The sequence below is a fragment of the Lissotriton helveticus genome, chromosome 1_2, assembly GCF_964261635.1.
Source record: "Lissotriton helveticus chromosome 1_2, aLisHel1.1, whole genome shotgun sequence".
Lineage (NCBI taxonomy): Eukaryota > Metazoa > Chordata > Amphibia > Caudata > Salamandridae > Lissotriton > Lissotriton helveticus.
Genome location: NC_136058.1, coordinates 428753670 through 428771683, shown reverse-complemented (window position 1 = coordinate 428771683; position 18014 = coordinate 428753670).

Sequence of the window (18014 nt, the reverse complement as noted above, 5' to 3'; positions counted from 1 at the left end):
GTCTATCTACATGCGCATCTCTCACACTCTGCCCCCACTCTGTACTCCTCTCCCTCCTGCCCCACATTGCCCCCCTCCTTGTCTATCTGCATGCGCATCTCTCACACTCTGCCCCCACTCTGTAATCCTCTCTCTCCTGCCCCACATTGCCCCTCTCCTTGTCTATCTGCATGCGCATGTCTCACCCTCTGCCCCCACTCTGTACTCCTCTCCCTCCTGCCCCACATTGCCCCCTCCTTGTCTATCGGCATGCGCATCTCTCACACTCTGCCCCACTCTGTACTCCTCTCTCTCCTGCCCCACATTGCCTCCTCCTTATCTATCTGCATGCGCATCTCTCACACTCTGCCCCACTCTGTACTCTCCTCTCCCTCCTGCCCCACATTGCCCCCTCTCCTTATCTATCTGCTATGCAGATCTCTCACACTCTGCCCCCACTCTATACTCCTCTCACCCTCCTGCCCCACGTTGCCCCCCCTCCTTGTCTATCTGCATGCGCATCTCTCACACCCTGACCCCACTCTGTACTCCTCTCCCTCCTGCTCCACATTGCCCCTCTCCTTGTCTATCTGCATGCGCATCTCTCATACTCTGCCCCCACTCTGTACTCCTCTCCCTCCTGCCCCACATTGGCCCCTCCTTGTCTATCTGCATGTGCATCTCTCACACTCTGCCCCCACTCTGTATTCCTCTCTCTCCTGCCCCACATTGCCCCTCTCCTTGTCTATCTACATGCGCATCTCTCACACTCTGCCCCCACACTGTACTCCTCTCCCTCCTGCCCCACATTGCCCCATCCTTGTCTATCTGCATGCACATCTCTCACACTCGGCCCCCACTCTGTACTCCTCTCTCCCTCCTGCCCCACATTGCCCCCTCTCCTCGTCTATCTGCATGCGCATCTCTCACACTCTGCCCCCACTCTGTACTCTTCTCTCCCTCCTGCCCCACAATGCCCCCTCTCCTTGTCTATCTGCATGCACACCTCTCACACTCTGCCCCCTCTCTGTACTCCTCTTTCCTGCCCCACATTGCCCCCCTTCTTGTCTATCTGCATGCGCATCTCTCACACTCTGCCCCCACTCTGCCCCCACTCTGTACTCCTCTTTCCTGCCCCACATTGCCCCCTCTCCTAAATAAATAATACCTCTATTTTTGACTGGATATAACAATAACAGATAGCTCAATAAATAAGAGTCAAGATTCGAGGTAGTAGGAGTTTGCAGGTTTAATACAGCATAAGGACAGGAACAGGACAACCTGCACGGACCAGATCTGGGATGGCTAGCTAGCACAACTTTAATAACAGTACACACGTATATATATTAAAACAATTGCATTACAGTACATACAGTAGGCGGAGCAGTGGGTGGGGTGCGTAGCAGTCGCGAAAGATAAGGGTGAAAGTGGGTGTAACAGGAGGCGTATACATAGGCATGTGATGTAAACGTAACAAAATATGTCATAAATGGGGCGGAAACATGGAGGGGGCTACCTAAGGAGCCGGGACCTCTAACCTAGTGGTGCGCGCAAACTGGCAATGACGTGTTACTAGGAGAAGCTGGGGGCTATGACTTCTGCGCTAGGAGCAGAGACGACAGTCTGGAGAGTCAGAGCGACATGTACCTAAACACTATCTAGTATCTGATGTTTAGAGAACATGTTGATAGAATCCAAAAGTTATCGGGGTAAAGGCTAACAGACTCTAAGACTGGTGCATGAATTATTCTACATGTAATGCGTGTTGAGGAATATTAAATGACCATTAATACAGTATTTCTCTTACATGGAGACGTAAAGGCTAGACGATGACGGAAACTATTGATGCGATTCAGTAGCTTAGGAATGCAGAGAAGGAGGGCTGGACTGATAACTAGAATCATAACATACTCTTGGCAGACTGGCAGGCAGAGCCAGGCCGAGCCGGGCACTGTGAGGCAGGAAGTAAGTGAAGGGTCAGGAATACAGGTGGGGGCTGTATCGCTCCTCAGCGAGGGTTCAGAAGACAGGAGCTGAATCTGGTGTCCGGGCCCTTTTGAGGCCTAGAAACGGGGACTTTTCAATGAAATAACGTGCACACTGTGAAACGTGGCAACGTGACTGTACATAGGCCTAATACTCGTAGCTTTCACGAGAACTGGAACTGGCATACTAGAGATGGACACAACTGTAATTGCGTCTTTAATCGATCATGGGAATACATATGCATATTAATCATGCACACATAACATAAGATGGGGAACACGTAGGGACACAGAACATGGCAAAATTTACTTTTCCACATTCCCTCCTTGTCACTACGTTTCCATCAGGAAACATCAATATTCATGATACCGTCTATCATTTCATACAGTATCATTTGCTCGTCTCGAATTGTCTTGGAACGGGATTTAGGACGGGACTTAAGACTAGGAATACAAGAGGTAGCACAAATGCCGCAAATCGCAGGGCCACATTGTATACAGAGGCAGCAACTGAATATGATCGCTACTGCAATACCTAGAAATGACAATACTTTCCATCCCCAGGCAGAAATTATACTCCAAAACCAACCGGACCATGTCCAGGTGCCTGGATTCTGGTGTAACTGATGGGCAATTTTATGAAGTCTGGTTATAGCTGAATAAACAGACGGCGCGTTATTAGGAATAAAAATGCAGCAACTAGATCCGATGACTCTACATGCTCCTCCTCTATCGGCCAGTATGACGTCAAGAACGAGACGATTTTGGAGCACGACAAATCTCATAGCAGATTGCTCTTCGGTTAAGTTACCTAGAGCAGAGGCAGTCTCATTAACCACTGCTTCAAGGGTTCTGGTTAATCTACGTATTAACTTACTATTCTGGATAGGGCCTATAAAGAAGAAGAATCCTCTATTGAAATCCGTATACTGTTCTAGAGCAGTTTCAGTATAATCGACAATTGGGGACTCGATCTCCCTTCTATGTCTAATGTGTACTAGATGTGTGTTTCTGTGATAATCAGATGGGGCTAGGAAAACTGGTGGCAGTAGGAAGGCAATGTAACAGGTTCCCTCCCAATCGAGGGGCAGACGAACATATGCGGTCTGACCACAAACAAAATAAGAATGACGTGAAGCTTTAAAAATAGATTTCCCACTGTCACTATACTCGACAATAGTAGTACAATCACTATGTCCTACATGTACGGAACCATTATTTCTAACACATAATTCGCCTTTGACTGGTAGTACTGAAATAGCAGGTAAGTCTGGAGTAGGATCAGACTGAACATTCAGGACCATGAAATTCGAAGAATAATTACCCAAATTATAAACTTCATTTTCTAGATCTAACCCTGTTCTATGGGGAAGACCTTGCTTGTCTGAAAAACATGTACTATTCAGAAAGGACATATCTGTTGTGGATGACGTTAACATGGACCAGGCTCCACACGAACCATTATGTGAAAATGGATAAGGAAAGAGTGGCAGAACTCCCTTCGGTGTCTGGAAAGGGGGGAGTCGACCACACACCCAACAATTAGTGGCATTGCTGGTCTGGTGTGAATAATGTAACATACGGATAAATGAATTGTTGCGCATAGCAAGACGATAAGATAGTTCGTGAGGAGGCAGATCACTAAACGTGTGCTCTACTGTAGCATTAGAAAACTTATTTACATGAGAAATTGGAAAACATAAATGAAATGCATAACTCGTACAGGTAACCATTAAGCTTAAAAATAATATGAAACTTAGAAAAACGATACATCGGATTGAGTTTTGACTAACTCTCTCACTATGGGGGTCTATTTCATACATGTCAGATACCTGTCTAACCGTTTCACCTAGGGGAGGACTTAGACAATCAAACTGGCTGACTTATTTTACTAGACCGGAGCTTCAACTTATACTCCTGCTGCGGAGTTTCCTCTAACAGGGAGGGCTTGGTATCAATGTCATTTGCAGGACAGTCCTTGAGAATAGTATTTTGGCAGTCTTTAAGTAAAATGCAATCCTTGGCAAAAGTTTTAGGTTTTAGTCCGTGAAATTTCTTAACGTGAGACAGATGTAGCCACCCCTTCCTGCCTTCCAACTTGACGGCAGTGCGGGTGGTTAAAAGGACCAACTTCGGCTCCTTCCAGCGAGGCTCCAGCGGACTTGAACGATCAAAATTCCGGACAAGAACCAAGCTTCCTGGAACGATTTCATGCGGTTTCACCTCGGTATTGTCTGGAAATGCAGCGGCAACCTGTGAACGACAAGAGTGTAGGGCAGACATCAAGGAAGCTAGGTAATCTGTCAGCATATTACTGGAAACATCTGTAATACTTCGGGGTCTAGGTGTACCCCACATATTAGGGGGGCGGCCGAATACAACCTCATACGGGGACAGACCTGATCTGGAATGTGCGACCATGCGCATATAGAACAGGGCAACTGGCAGGGCTACTAGCCAGTCCACACCTTTTTCTTGACACACTTTGGCAATACGGATTTTCAGGGTTTGATTATGTCTCTCTACGAGACCTGCTGCTTCTGGATGGCGTACACAATGGAACTTCCACTGGTACCCTAACAAAAGGGAAACGTGCTTCATTAGTTCGGATGAGAATGGCTGGCCGTTATCAGAATACACGACCCTAGGGAGTCCATAGCGGGGGAAGAACTCACGAACCAACTGCTTGGCAGTGGTCGCGGCTGTGTAATCTGGGACTGGATATGCTTCTGTCCACCTGGACAAGGCACATACAACTACAAGGACATACTTGAAACCTCGACATCGCTCCATCTGAATATAATCCATCTGGAGGACTTCAAAAGGGTGGTCAGGGGGCTGGAATCCACCTTGTTCCACCGGGACACTTTTACCTGGATTAAACTGACAACATATCATACAGGTACGGACTTTCTGCTTGGCTGCAGCTCGTAAATGCTTGTTGAACCAAATGTTCTGGATACTGTCTACCATGGCTTTCTCCCCTAAATGTGCTGGACTATGTGCGGTATTGATAATGACTTGAACCATTGAGTCGGGGAGAAACCATGTGGCTTTTCCCTTCGTTACCCATCCCTGATCTGTCTGGACCCCTCCTTGTTCGGACCATTTCTTAATTTCTTCAGGAGTAGCATGTAACTGGATATCTATGACATCTTGAGTAGGGTCCTTAACTGTCATACAAGTAGTCTGTTCTGGAGTGGATGTCGGTGTCTTGTTAACTGGTATGTCTGGTGTCTGTGCTGTGAGCTTGGCTGTTCGATCTGCTAGATCATTACCTTGGGAAATAATGTCAGTAACTTTAGTATGTGCTTTGCACTTCATGATAGCGATAGATGTCGGTAAATGTATTGCATCTAACAGAGCTTGAATGAGGAGACCATGCTGAATCTTGGTTCCATGAGAAGTCATGAAACCTCTCTCCTGCCAGAGCACTCCAAAGTCGTGTACGACTCCGAATGCGTAACGTGAATCTGTGTAAATATTAACTTTCAGGTTCTTGGCGTGTATGCAGGCTTGAGTCAGAGCAATTAGCTCTGCTGCTTGAGCAGACAGGGTGTCAATACGGTGTGTTTCAATAACTTCAGTGTCAGTAGTCACTGCATACGCGGCTACTAGTTCTCCTGTACTCGTTCTCATACATGAACCATCCACATAAAGTGTCAGGTCAGGATCTGGTAATGGAATATCTGTCAGATCTGGTCTTGGCTTAGTCATAGTGTTAACTACTTCCACACAGTCATGTGTGGCAGGACTTGAAATAACTGACGGTAACAGTGTAGCAGGATTTAGAACATTGCAGCGTCTGATTTCTATGTGTGGCTGGAACAGTGTCAATTCATAACCTGTTAAACGTGCAATTGTCAAGTGCTGAGTCTGTGTTCGGTTTAAAAGAACTTCCACGGAGTGTGGAACTTGTACTGTCAAGGAGTGTCCTAATACTATAGAATCACTTTGTCTGATAGCTAGTGCTGTGGCTGCAACTGACTTGAGGCACGCAGGCAGAGCCTGGGCTACTGGATCTAGTGTGCTTGAAAAATAAGCGCAGGGATTGTATTGTCCTGCTTGATCTTGTGTGAGAACAGATAATGCTGTACCATCACGTTCTGTGACAAAAAGTGTAAAAGGCTTACTGTAGTTCGGTGTAGCTAGAACAGGAGCTTGGCATAAAGCTTTCTTTAACTCATTGAAACTAAGTGTATGTTCAGATGTCCAAGGGAGAACAGTCGATACGGCTGCCTCCTGTGTCGTTAACTGTATCAGTGGTTTGGCTAGAAATGCATACTGGGGAATCCATTGTCTGCAATAAGAAGTGAGGCCGATAAAAGCACGTACCTCCTTCTGTGTCTTGGGCTGAGGAAGACTCGCTATTAGCTGGATACGGTCGGGTGTCAACTGCCTACCCCACTTGGACAGTAAGTGGCCTAAGTAGATCACTTGCTGGACACAGAATTGAAGCTTCGAAGGGGACACCTTGTGCCCCATCTCGGTTAGGAAATACAGAACTGTAAGTGATGCTCGCTCGCAAGCACGTTCAGAACGGGCTGTGATCAGTAGATCATCGACATATTGGAGCAGGGCAGTGTCAGTTGGCATGTGAATATTGCCTAGTTGTCTCTTAAGTGCTTGACTGTAAATACTAGGACTTTCCGTGAAACCTTGAGGAGCTCGTGTGAATTTATAGCTCCTTCCATTTAAACAAAAACCGAAAAGGTACTGGCTGTCTGGATGAATTGGAACACTGAAAAATGCGTTCTTGAGGTCTATGACTGTGAAAAATGTAGCTTCAGAATCAATGGCTGTCAACAGGGATGAGATATCTGGAACCACTGGATACTGGGGGATAATACATTTATTGAGTTCTCGAAGGTCAATCACTAATCGATATACTGGGGGTGCATTTGGATCAGTACGTTTCATGACTGGAATGATAGGAGAATTACATACATTGGAGTCAGTTTCTACAACCACTCCTTGAGCAATGAGCTCGTCAATAATTTTGGATAAGGCTGCTACAGCCTCAGGTGGCAGTCTGTACTGTCTGATTCGTGGTAACACTACACCTTGCTTGAGAGTCACACGATGGGGTGTGATTTGCATAAAACCAACATCAGTTGGACCTTGTGCCCATAGATGCTGGGGGACATTCAGTAATCTTGGATCAAAATCTCGTAAAACATAGTGACCCTTGAAGTCACGTAAAAACAAACGTATTCCCTCTGGGGAACAACAAATAACTGCACCTAATTCTTTCAGTGTCCTAATGCCTAACAAATTTTCTGGACATGATTTCGTAAATAACAGGTCAGTAGTTCGGGACAATGGACCTACTTCTAGAGTAACTGGCTTAGAAATCTCGTTAACTATTGGCTTTCCTGAAAATCCAAGGGAAACATTTTTAGAGCCTGAGAGCGGAGCCCCTGGAACCTCGGCGTGACTTATAGTCGTCCTACTTGCCCCTGTATCAATCAGAAACTTTCTGTCTTTCCCTAATACTTGACTGTGAACATAGGGACCCTCTTGATCTACAGGAATCTCGATGAGAGGCAAGCCTACCTCCCTCTCTAGGCTGTTTCATGAATATGCCTGATACTCTGGATACTCGGACTGTGCGTACTGGTACATCTGCTGTGTAACATGCTGTGTTGCAGCGATAGGCTGCGGTGCTGTAACTGTCTGCTGTGCATTCTGTGGCTGAGAAGTCTGTGAAACTTGTTCTTGTCTAGGCGGACGTGGTCTTTCTTTAGTTTTACCGGTAGCTATATTGTGTTTCAGAACTGCACACTCGTTTATAAAATGACCTGGCTGTTTACAATAATTGCAGGTCCCTTTAACAGGAACTGCAGGATGACTGGCTTGATTCGTACCCCTCTTCTGACTGTCTTGAGGAACAGATTGTGCAACTAATACTTTCATTTTCGTGTCTTTCATACGTTTCCTTTCATGATCTTGTTCTTCTCTGATTCTATTCTGGTGATACTGGAGCATCTGTAACATTTGGGACGGAGTATTAGCTTGCCAGGTACTTTCGACTTTCAAAACTCGATTCTTAACTTGTGGACTTGAATTCTCGACTAATTTAGTAACAAAAAGATGAGGGTATGACTCACTACTCGTCTTCAATCCACTGTTTATTATGAAACATTTTTCAAATCTAGAATAAAAATCACTAGTGTCTTCGTCTTGTTTCTGTTTACAGGCTGAGATTGCATCCCAGTCTTCCTTTTTAGTGGCTAATAACCTAGGCAAAACTTGTATTAATAATTCTGGTAATTCTTTACATTTCTCTCCAAGACCGGTACCTGGTACTCGTATCTTATCTTCAGCTTCTAGAGCTGTCCAATCGATCTTTTTCTCTCCCACCTCCCAATCTTTTTCCTTGAGTTTTTCATATATCCCTGCGGGCAACAGGACTTTTAACATTTTAATAATATCTGGATACGTGTATTCTCCCATACGGAGCATGTCTTTTAATTCTCGGTGGAACCCTGCTGGATCTTTGTCGTGACAGGGAATTAATTTCTTCATCTCTAAGAGTTCCATCTTGGTAACTGGGGTGTAAACAAATACTCGTTGCATTTCACCATCTGCTGTCCTAACTGGGTGTACTTCTCGTAACGGATTCTGTCTGTCTATGTAAAACGGTTTACTTTCTGGAGGTGAGACATGAACAAAATGCGGGTTCAAAAACGTTCTATATTTGTGGCGCTGTTCTAGAATGACACTAATTAAGTCGGTACCTAAACCTTTCCATCTATACTGTAGTAACTCGTTCAGGACATCATGTAACGGACCTGGATCAGAATGTTGACCCTCATACAGAGTAATGAGGTGCTGGATCATATACATACCCACCAGTCGCTGCTCGGCTGGGGGCAATTTCAGAAACATTTGTGCCACTATTTCATCTGGAAAAGTGGTAGAATCAGTAATCCATCGGACTGCTGATCGGGCTAGTTCTTGTTCATGCATAGTACTTAACTCACTATAACCGATTCGTGATTTCAGAATTTGATCGGTAGCTTGAAATACTTGTTCTAGAGAACCTTGTTCTGGTGCTGGAAGATGAAAGACTTTCTTGTGTTCTAGGCGTAAATGTCGGTCTGGAAATCTAGATTTACCTACATACGCTATTCTGGCGGTATTCTCGTCCTCTACCTCTTCAGTAGAAGAGTCATTTTCTTTCTCGCTTACTTGTGCTTCTTGACGTTGTTCATGTAACCTTATTATTTCTTTACGAATTTTCTTGTACATATGCTCTATACTATTGAGTGTCTTGTGCTTACCCTCGGCTATATTATCACTCCACTTTGTCAGGATTCTCATTTCGGTCGGATCTTTAGTCGGGGAATCTTGTTCCCGTATTAAACAATTGATCAGAAACTTTAATAGCATAAACTGGGTCTCGGATTTCCTGAGAGACATGACTTCAGCAATACTTTCTGGATCTTGTCCTGTACGAATGAAACGATACATTCTGTCTAGATCTTCTTTCATATTCGGTAGGGTGACCAAATACTCGGACACCTGTCTTATACGTATGGAATATATAACCATACTATCCTCGCCTGGGACTGGATCATAACAGCATTCAGTAAGAGCTCGTCTGATTTCTGCAACGGACTTATATTTGGGCGTACGCTGTAACGCACGTTCATGTAACTCGACTGGTCCTAAACGTCTACTTGGCGGCGGGGTACCAGGAGGACCTCCTCCCGCGGCCCCTATACTGGAATCATCGACCGATACTCTTCGTGCTGGCAGAGTGACTGATGTGGCGGGAAGTTGTACTACGGGCTGGACCGGGGGTACCGTAACAGGTACTGCACCAGGTGCCCCGGTGGCTAGAAGACCATGAATTACATTATTTACAGGAGCTGGTGGAACAGGATTTGCATATTCTGGGACTGTGTCGTCCAAATAGGACGAGATAAAAATATCAGCTGCGGTCGGTTTGTGACGTAGCTTGGTCGGAACTAAGGGTGGCGGAAAATTACTGGATGCTTCCGGGGTTGCTTTTGGCAAGCCCTCGGCAAGAAGAGGATACATACCCTTAATGAGGGCATTCCTCTGTCTGTCTGACTGTTCGGTCTTAACTCGTTCACCTATTTCGATTAGTTCCCTTTCTTGGGCTCTTTCTGTGGATTCTCTACTTAATTCAGACTTTCTGATTTCTTTTTCGGTTCTTCTATGAGATTCTTTGCGCCATAACTCGATGGCATCTTTCTGGGACTGTCTGGCTTTCTTTTTCCATAATGCTTCTTCTACTCGCATGATGCACTCGGCATCCCACGTACCTGATACGGGCCATCTATACTTTTCTTCTAACTGTTTGGTGTACTCCACCCATAAATCTAGATACAATATGGCACTTATGCCATGCTTTTGATACATAAAATGACGTGGACTGTCCCTAGGCGGGACAGGAACTGCTTCTTCTAACAGACCTTTCCTAGTTTTTAACTGACGTAGTTTGGAAAACAAAGGCATGACTGGGCTGGAGCCTAGACACAATACAATACACAATGAACACGATAATTACTCCACTTTCATACCACGAAATTGAAATACATGAATGACATTTAAAATAACAGTTCGGACAGAATACTACTTGGAATACTGAAAACAGAATACATGAATTTCTCGAGAACAGAATGGACTAGAACAGAAACTAGATGCACTGCTAAAACAGTACGAAACTTACCGGTCTCATAAAGAGACACGTCAGGACCCGCACCCACCTAAGTGGACACTTCGTGTTGGATCTGTGTACCCCAAACCCACGGACCAGAGACAATGCAATTGACCCTGTCTAGATACTACCCCAGCAACGGTACTCACCGGGCAGCAAGAACGGAAGGCCTCGGACTGGACTGGACTGCTACGACGCCGGACGGACGAACTTCGGACTTCTGTTACGGGTGGGCCTCCGGATTCCTCGGACCTTGAACTCTTGGCTTGGGCTCTGGTCGGGACTCGCCGCGTTCCTCCACCGCCTCGTCTGGATGCTGGACCGCAACCTCCGTCTCCTCCGTGGGCCTGAGGGATACTTGAAGCAGAAATATCTGCACGTGCACGGTATGGTTCCGTCACGGCTGCAGAGGATCAGAGGGCTTGCGTGGCTTCACCGGCGCGTGGGGAAAGGGCAAGTCCCTATTCGGGCGCCATTATGTGGTAAATAAATAAATAATACCTCTATTTTTGACTGGATATAACAATAACAGATAGCTCAATAAATAAGAGTCAAGATTCGAGGTAGTAGGAGTTTGCAGGTTTAATACAGCATAAGGACAGGAACAGGACAACCTGCACGGACCAGATCTGGGATGGCTAGCTAGCACAACTTTAATAACAGTACACACGTATATATACTAAAACAATTGCATTACAGTACATACAGTAGGCGGAGCAGTGGGTGGGGTGCGTAGCAGTCGCGAAAGATAAGGGTGAAAGTGGGTGTAACAGGAGGCGTATACATAGGCATGTGATGTAAACGTAACAAAATATGTCATAAATGGGGCGGAAACATGGAGGGGGCTACCTAAGGAGCCGGGACCTCTAACCTAGTGGTGCGCGCAAACTGGCAATGACGTGTTACTAGGAGAAGCTGGGGGCTATGACTTCTGCGCTAGGAGCAGAGACGACAGTCTGGAGAGTCAGAGCGACATGTACCTAAACACTATCTAGTATCTGATGTTTAGAGAACATGTTGATAGAATCCAAAAGTTATCGGGGTAAAGGCTAACAGACTCTAAGACTGGTGCATGAATTATTCTACATGTAATGCGTGTTGAGGAATATTAAATGACCATTAATACAGTATTTCTCTTACATGGAGACGTAAAGGCTAGACGATGACGGAAACTATTGATGCGATTCAGTAGCTTAGGAATGCAGAGAAGGAGGGCTGGACTGATAACTAGAATCATAACATACTCTTGGCAGACTGGCAGGCAGAGCCAGGCCGAGCCGGGCACTGTGAGGCAGGAAGTAAGTGAAGGGTCAGGAATACAGGTGGGGGCTGTATCGCTCCTCAGCGAGGGTTCAGAAGACAGGAGCTGAATCTGGTGTCCGGGCCCTTTTGAGGCCTAGAAACGGGGACTTTTCAATGAAATAACGTGCACACTGTGAAACGTGGCAACGTGACTGTACATAGGCCTAATACTCGTAGCTTTCACGAGAACTGGAACTGGCATACTTGAGATGGACACAACTGTAATTGCGTCTTTAATCGATCATGGGAATACATATGCATATTAATCATGCACACATAACATAAGATGGGGAACACGTAGGGACACAGAACATGGCAAAATTTACTTTTCCACAATCTGCATGTGCATCTCTCACACTCTGCCCCCACTCTGTACTCCTCTCCCTCCTGCCCCACATTGCCCCCCTCCTTGTCTATCTGCATGCGCATCTCTCACACTCTGCCCCACTCTGTACTCCTCTCCCTCCTCCCCACATTGCCCCCCCTCCTTGTCTATCTGCATGAGCATCTCTCACACTCTGCCCCACTCTGTACTCCTCTCCCTCCTGCCCCACATTGCCCCCTCTCCTTGTCTATCTGCATGCACATCTCTCACACTCTGCCCCCACTCTGTACTCCTCTCTCTCCTGCCCCACATTGCCTCCTCCTTATCTATCGCTAAAAACAACAAGTGATGGACTGAATGTGGATCAATGTCACACACTCCCCCAGTCAAAAGATCTGGGCCCAAATCCATCGTTTTTTTGCACTCCACACCACCCTGGGTCAGATAATGGCTTTATGCAAATCAGCTCTGACCCTGTTGCCCCATGGGAACAGTCCAGTCCGAACTACAACAGCCATATCTTTCCCAGACCGGAATCAAGCATCCGAGGACCGGACCGGTTTCGAGGTAACACCTCTCTTCAGCCCGGCTAGCTTGACTCCAAGTGGTGTGGAGTGCCTGGGACCCACGTCTGGGCATCCCCAGCGCACTTAGGGCGGCAATTGCTAAAAACAACAAGTGATGGACTGAATGTGGATCAATGTCACACACTCCCCCAGTCAAAAGATCTGGGCCCAAATCCATCGTTTTTTTGCACTCCACACCACACTGGGTCAGATAATGGCTTTATGCAAATCAGCTCTGACCCTGTTGCCCCATGGGAACAGTCCAGTCCGAACTACAACAGCCATATCTTTCCCAGACCGGAATCAAGCATCCGAGGACCGGACCGGTTTCGAGGTAACACCTCTCTTCAGCCCGGCTAGCTTGACTCCAAGTGGTGTGGAGTGCCTGGGACCCACGTCTGGGCATCCCCAGCGCACTTAGGGCGGCAATTGCAAAAAATAACAAGTGATGGACTGAATGTGGATCAATGTCACACACTCCCCCAGTCAAAAGATCTGGGCCCAAATCCATCGTTTTTTTGCACTCCACACCACCCCGGGTCAGATAATGGCTTTATGCAAATCAGCTCTGACCCTGTTGCCCCATGGGAACAGTCCAGTCCGAACTACAACAGCCATATCTTTCCCAGACCGGAATCAAGCATCCGAGGACCGGACCGGTTTCGAGGTAACACCTCTCTTCAGCCCGGCTAGCTTGACTCCAAGTGGTCCCGGTCCGGTCCTCGGATGCTTGATTCCGGTCTGGGAAAGATATGGCTGTTGTAGTTCGGACTGGACTGTTCCCATGGGGCAACAGGGTCAGAGCTGATTTGCATAAAGCCATTATCTGACCCGGGGTGGTGTGGAGTGCAAAAAAACGATGGATTTGGGCCCAGATCTTTTGACTGGGGGAGTGTGTGACATTGATCCACATTCAGTCCATCACTTGTTATTTTTTGCAATTGCCGCCCTAAGTGCGCTGGGGATGCCCAGACGTGGGTCCCAGGCACTCCACACCACTTGGAGTCAAGCTAGCCGGGCTGAAGAGAGGTGTTACCTCGAAACCGGTCCGGTCCTCGGATGCTTGATTCCGGTCTGGGAAAGATATGGCTGTTGTAGTTCGGACTGGACTGTTCCCATGGGGCAACAGGGTCAGAGCTGATTTGCATAAAGCCATTATCTGACCCGGGGTGGTGTGGAGTGCAAAAAAACGATGGATTTGGGCCCAGATCTTTTGACTGGGGGAGTGTGTGACATTGATCCACATTCAGTCCATCACTTGTTATTTTTTGCAATTGCCGCCCTAAGTGCGCTGGGGATGCCCAGACGTGGGTCCCAGGCACTCCACACCACTTGGAGTCAAGCTAGCCGGGCTGAAGAGAGGTGTTACCTCGAAACCGGTCCGGTCCTCGGATGCTTGATTCCGGTCTGGGAAAGATATGGCTGTTGTAGTTCGGACTGGACTGTTCCCATGGGGCAACAGGGTCAGAGCTGATTTGCATAAAGCCATTATCTGACCCGGGGTGGTGTGGAGTGCAAAAAAACGATGGATTTGGGCCCAGATCTTTTGACTGGGGGAGTGTGTGACATTGATCCACATTCAGTCCATCACTTGTTATTTTTTGCAATTGCCGCCCTAAGTGCGCTGGGGATGCCCAGACGTGGGTCCCAGGCACTCCACACCACTTGGAGTCAAGCTAGCCGGGCTGAAGAGAGGTGTTACCTCGAAACCGGTCCGGTCCTCGGATGCTTGATTCCGGTCTGGGAAAGATATGGCTGTTGTAGTTCGGACTGGACTGTTCCCATGGGGCAACAGGGTCAGAGCTGATTTGCATAAAGCCATTATCTGACCCGGGGTGGTGTGGAGTGCAAAAAAACGATGGATTTGGGCCCAGATCTTTTGACTGGGGGAGTGTGTGACATTGATCCACATTCAGTCCATCACTTGTTATTTTTTGCAATTGTCCTCCTTATCTATCTGCATGCACATCTCTCACACACTCTGCCCCCACTCTGTACTCCTCTCCTTCCTGCCCCACATTGCCCCCTCTCCTTGTCTATCTGCATGTGCATCTCTCACACTCTGCCCCCACTCTGTACTCCTCTCTCTCCTGCCCCACATTGCCCCTCTCCTTGTCTATCTACATGCGCATCTCTCACACTCTGCCCCCACTCTGTACTCCTCTCCCTCCTGCCCCACATTGCCCCCCTCCTTGTCTATCTGCATGCGCATCTCTCACACTCTGCCCCACTCTGTACTCCTCTCCCTCCTGCCCCACATTGCCCATTCCTTGTCTATCTGCATGCGCATCTCTCACACTCTGCCCCCACTCTGTACTCCTCTCTCTCCTGCCCCACATTGCCCCTCTCCTTGTCTATCTACATGCGCATCTCTCACACTCTGCCCCCACTCTGTACTCCTCTCCCTCCTGCCCCACATTGCCCCCCTCCTTGTCTATCTGCATGCGCATCTCTCACACTCTGCCCCCACTCTGTAATCCTCTCTCTCCTGCCCCACATTGCCCCTCTCCTTGTCTATCTGCATGCGCATGTCTCACCCTCTGCCCCCACTCTGTACTCCTCTCCCTCCTGCCCCACATTGCCCCCTCCTTGTCTATCGGCATGCGCATCTCTCACACTCTGCCCCACTCTGTACTCCTCTCTCTCCTGCCCCACATTGCCTCCTCCTTATCTATCTGCATGCGCATCTCTCACACTCTGCCCCACTCTGTACTCCTCTCTCTCCTGCCCCACATTGCCTCCTCCTTGTCTATCTGCATGCGCATCTCTCACACTCTGCCCCACTCTGTACTCTCCTCTCCCTCCTGCCCCACATTGCCCCCTCTCCTTATCTATCTGCTATGCAGATCTCTCACACTCTGCCCCCACTCTATACTCCTCTCACCCTCCTGCCCCACGTTGCCCCCCCTCCTTGTCTATCTGCATGCGCATCTCTCACACCCTGACCCCACTCTGTACTCCTCTCCCTCCTGCCCCACATTGCCCCCCTCCTTGTCTATCTGCATGCGCATCTCTCATACTCTGCCCCCACTCTGTACTCCTCTCCCTCCTGCCCCACATTGGCCCCTCCTTGTCTATCTGCATGTGCATTGCTCACACTCTGCCCCCACTCTGTACTCCTCACCCTCCTGCCCCACATTTTCCCCTCTCCTTGTCTATCTGCATGCGCATCTCTCACACTCTGCCCCCACTCTGTACTCCTCTCCTTCCTGCCCCACATTGCCCCCTCTCCTTGTCTATCTGCATGCGCATCTCTCACACTCTACCCCCACTCTGTACTCCACTCCCTCCTGCCCCACATTGCCCTCTCCTTGTCTATCTTCATGCGCATCTCTCCACTCGCCCCCACTCTGTACTCCTCTCCCTCCTGCCCCACATTGCCCCCCCTGTCTATCTGCATGTGCATCTCTCACACTCTGCCCCCACTCTGTACTCCTCTTCCTCATGCCCCACATTGCCCCCCCTGTCTATCTGCATGTGCATCTCCCACACTCTGCCCCCACTCTGTAGGTCTGGCCAATATTATCCATTCATGTGATATTATCCATTCATGTGAGGGGCTGGGACTGCGTCAACAGGTCTCTGCAGCCACCCATTCGGGGGGACATATGCTAGACCTCATCTTTGCAGTAGATGAGCAGCTATATATGGGGGATGTTCTCCCGATGGACTGGTCTGACCACTTCTTGGTCAAATTCTTCTTGAATATGGCCAGTTGGGACATAAGGGAAGGCAAGCAGAGGACGAACCCTGTGGGCAGGGATTGGAGGGCCCTGACACAGAGGAAAGGTCTGGGGGAAGTGTTCTCGGTGGAAGACTGCCTCCTGTCTGAGGCCCAGGTGGAGGAGAACTACAAAGCTCTCTGTAAAGAGATTAAATCGACCCTGGACGCCCTTGTGCCCCTCAAGGCCTTTTCGAGCAGGGGGAGGCATTCTGCCCCCTGGTTTGGGGAGGAGCTGAAAAAACTAAAGCTTGAGTGCAACCGGGCCAAGAGAACTTGGAGGCGGAAATATCTAGTGGTGGACAAACTGGCCTGGAGAGCAAAGATTGTGGATTATAGAAAGGTCATCAAGAGAGCAAAGGCTGATTTCTTCTCTTCTAAGATTCTTCGGGCCTCGAACAGCTCTCGTTGTATCTTTAAAATCCTTAACAGCCTGACTAAACCTGAATGCTGTAAAAATGAACTCCTGCCATCCCAGAGGCTTTGTGATAGTCTCGCCGACTTTTTCCGTGATAAAGTCGCTAATATCATTGAGGAGTTGGAGAAGACATCCTCTCCGTTGAAAGTAGTGAACGAGCAGCTACCCCTCACTAAAGACTTGGGTGAGATGGCAGAGAATGACAGTACGGTAGAGGTTGCCCTGGGGGCACTCTCGGAATTCCCCCTTTTACAGATTGAGGATTTTTATAAGATAGCAGACAGTATTGTGTCTGGCTCTCCCCTGGACCCACTGCCTTGTAAAATCTGGAAGGAGTTCGGGGCAGAACTCTTTCCACCACTGTGTAAGATCTGCAATCAGTCTCTTGCAGATGGGGTGGTGCCACGCCAATGGAAGCAGGCGTTGATAACGCCATTGCTAAAAAAAACTCCCTTGATTCAACTTTAGACGGATATCTCTTCTCCCTTTCCCGGCCAAAATAGTTGAGCGGGTAGTAAGTGGCACACTGTCCGCACATTTAGAGCTGGCTAAACATCTGGAGGAGGAGCAGTTTGGGTTCCGACCGGCTCATGGTACTGAGACGGCATTGGTGACCGTAATGGATGAGCTTCGGGGGCGGGCAGACAGGGGCCAGGCAGCAGTGTTGATTCTGCTGGACCTGTCTGCCGCCTTCGATACGGTCAACCACAGCATCCTTCGGAGCCGGCTGAGAGAGGTGGGAGTGACTGGAGTGGCCCTTAGGTGGTTTCACTCTTTCCTCTCAGGGAGACAGCAGGCGGTCTCTCTTCCCCCTTACCAATCGGCCTCCACTCAGGTCTACATGGGGTACCTCAGGGCTCGGCCATCAGCCCTATTCTTTTTTTTTTTTTTGACTTGATGTTAAGTTTACCAGGAACGAAAACAAAAGCAATGTAAGCCCTCTTGATGACGTAGGTCTTTACTTTATTTTTTCCTTTAGGCTAATGCTTTTGAGAGCCATAGTCCACACTGATTATGATTGTTACA